We start from the raw sequence: 3,022 nt of genomic DNA, 5'->3' as shown, positions 1-3,022 counted from the left end.
CTGGTACTATTGGCAGTGCTGCTGGCCTTGAAGATGTGAGCAGGATCAAATACAAAGACAACAGCCTCTATGTTCCAACACCTCAGTATGATCTAATCTGCAGCAGTTTCTTTATGGTTGAAAATGAATCTAAAACAACAATATCTTGCCCAGTTCAGGTGAATCTGAGGCAGTTATATACTTGTTTGATGGTCACATGTTTATGCTCACTTGTTTGATGATGATGGTACATTTCTATGATTGTTTGATTTGATATCATGGATTCTATGGATGAAACATGCGGGAAACAGAAATCTTAAAGCTTGTTAATGCAAAATTTGTGTTTTCTTCTTCTTCCCAAACTGTGATTGACTTGATCCATAATATAACGATGTTACAGGCAGAGACATCTGATATCTGGATTCAGACGCCGCGGGAGCTTTCAAGCTTGCAATCTGCACCGTACTATAATTTATCAGGGCAAGCACCACATGCAGTTTTCATGCCAACCCATGCTGGTCATGCTTCATTCAATGCTGCAGCACAGTCTTCTCATATTCAGTATCCAGGCTTGTACCATCCACCGCAGCCGGCCTCCATTGCGAGTCCCCATCAAATGGTGCACCAGCAGGCCCCATCAGCCCTGGGTGCGAGCGTTGGAGTCGGAGTGGCAGCTCCCGGACCCCAGGTTGGGGCCTATCAGCAGCCTCAGCTTGTTCATCTTAATTGGACGGCCAACTTTTGAAGGGGAGGGATATCATATGGTTTGGGATGGGAGTAGCATTATACACAGATTGGTGCTGAAGCTTTGTTTGTGATGGAAAGCGCACTTTTTTTACTGTATGGCAAGCCAAATCTAAGTAATAGAGTAGCCGTTCTTGTCTGGTGCTTTTGCCTCATAGATCAACTAGTCTTTACCCACTGGAATGAGCCTAACCTGTATCACATATTATGTATCTAAGTAATTGATAACAGATGTTTATAAAGCTGACTGAAATTTGTGGAAAGAGAGATGTAAAAATATTTGAGATGGAGATTTTCATAGAATTGATGATTGGGTCATTGAAGCCATAAAGAGGTGGCAAATACTTGAGCTCGGGGAAACGATAAGCAAGTAACCCTTGGAAGTGAAAAGAGTGTTTCTTTGTGATGAATCATTTGTAGGGGGTTTGATGGTTACCGGAATGATCATAACCATAACCATCATTCTTTGTCCCAACCATTTGGGTTGGTGGCTCGTAGCAATCAAAGACAAAAAGGAAGTAATAAAAACCCATGCATGTCAAGATAGGCATGGTAGGGATGGCCATTTCTTTTGGCCCCGTCAAATATCCGATCCACTTTGAATGGAATTTTTATTTGATCCGATTAAAATTTGAGTCGGGTATGGATTTTGAAAAAAGAATTGAAACGGATTCAGATGGGATATAATAATAGTATGTCTCGTTCTGAATTCGATTTGATTAAATGTTTGTATATAAGGTCCAACATAAATCTTAGCTATTGTATGTCTTTCCTATTCGGTTGCTAAAACTTAAAATCCTAGCATTGAAAGCTTTCCTGTTCAGCCACTCTAACCTCTCATCTAATTATATTTCTTTAGTCACTCCAAAGCCTAGTCATAATCTAAGCTTTCTGATCGTTGGAGAAAATTAAAAAATAAGAATTCTTCCTACAAAGATTGATCTTTTTTTTTTTTTAACTTTTGTTTTTATTTTTTTTAAATTTTATTTTTTTTTCAGAGATCTGTGGAGAAGGAGAGCATCCTAGAAGATTGGAGAGGTTTCAGTTTTTTAGATTCTGGTTTAGAGATTTTGATCAGAAGATTAAAGGGATTTTTTTTGATGGGTTTGGAGGTTTTAATTGGTATTCAGAAATAGATATATCCGATCTAATTTGGATTTTCTATTTTATCCAATCCGATCTTGATTTGAAATGAATATGAAGTGGATATAATTTGTCAATATTGATCCTTTGCCACCCCTACGCCATTGAGGCTGATTTTTTTTTTTTTAGCATCAAAGATTTTAGTGAATCAGAGAAAAAAAATCCATGTGTTTTACAAATTAATATATTTTCATGGTGCCCTTTGCAACATTTATCGCGGTTGTTCCGAGTAGCTTTCTGTTTATTTTTTTAAAATTTTTTGAAAGATAGTGGAGGCCAGAGATATCCATCCTCACCCAACTTTTGCCTGGGGACGAAAAGTCGAAGGATGACATGACTCGAAATCTTAAAAAGGTTTAAGTATGGCCCCATATCTTTTTGGGGGTTGCCATGGTACCCGTAGATGGTGGGAATTTCCTCAAGCGACTTTAACCCTCTGTTAAAAGGAAGCCGGGGCTGGAGAAGGAACTTTTTTTCTTCTATTTCATATTTATTTGTTTGAATTTTTTTATATCGAGTAAAAAAAAAAAAAAATCAGATTTGAGATGGACAAATTATTGTTTTTTTTTTTTCCCACATCATTTTCTATCTTTTTTTTCTCAGCTTTATGGTAGAGAGCCTCTCTCCCATTTATATGAACATGGAAAAGATAGTTGTTCTTCTAAACCATGTGTAACATCCCAAGCTCTTGATAAGGATTTTTTGGATGTTATTTAACCTTATTGACGCCAATCTGAAATATGTAGTTGGAAATTATATTCTAAAGAAAGAATAGGGAAGAATTTTTGATGTTAATTGTGTGGATCTGAAGGCAGAATTGGAAGAAGAAGGAGAGTTTACAGAAAGAAGGCAGGTCAGATTGGAGAGGAAGGAAGAGGAGAAGCAAATTGAAAGAAATTTTGAATATTTTTATTTCTACTTTTAAATTTTTGTTACAATTGATTTTATATGCAGTTACAGTAAATAAAATTGAAATACTTCCGAAATGAAATACAATACTAATTAAATGAAATGAAATTTTGCTGGAATGAAATACAAATACGAAATGAAATGCAAATTCCTATGAAATGAAATACGAAGTGGATATTTTTATGACTTATCGGAGTGGGTTGTTGGATTTGTTGGTCGGATCCATAATCCGGACCCGACAGCATAT

Source organism: Elaeis guineensis, chromosome 10 (genome assembly GCF_000442705.2).
Source record: "Elaeis guineensis isolate ETL-2024a chromosome 10, EG11, whole genome shotgun sequence".
NCBI lineage: Eukaryota > Viridiplantae > Streptophyta > Magnoliopsida > Arecales > Arecaceae > Elaeis > Elaeis guineensis.
The sequence above is the reverse complement of the archived record's forward strand: the minus strand, read 5'-3'. Positions refer to the sequence as shown.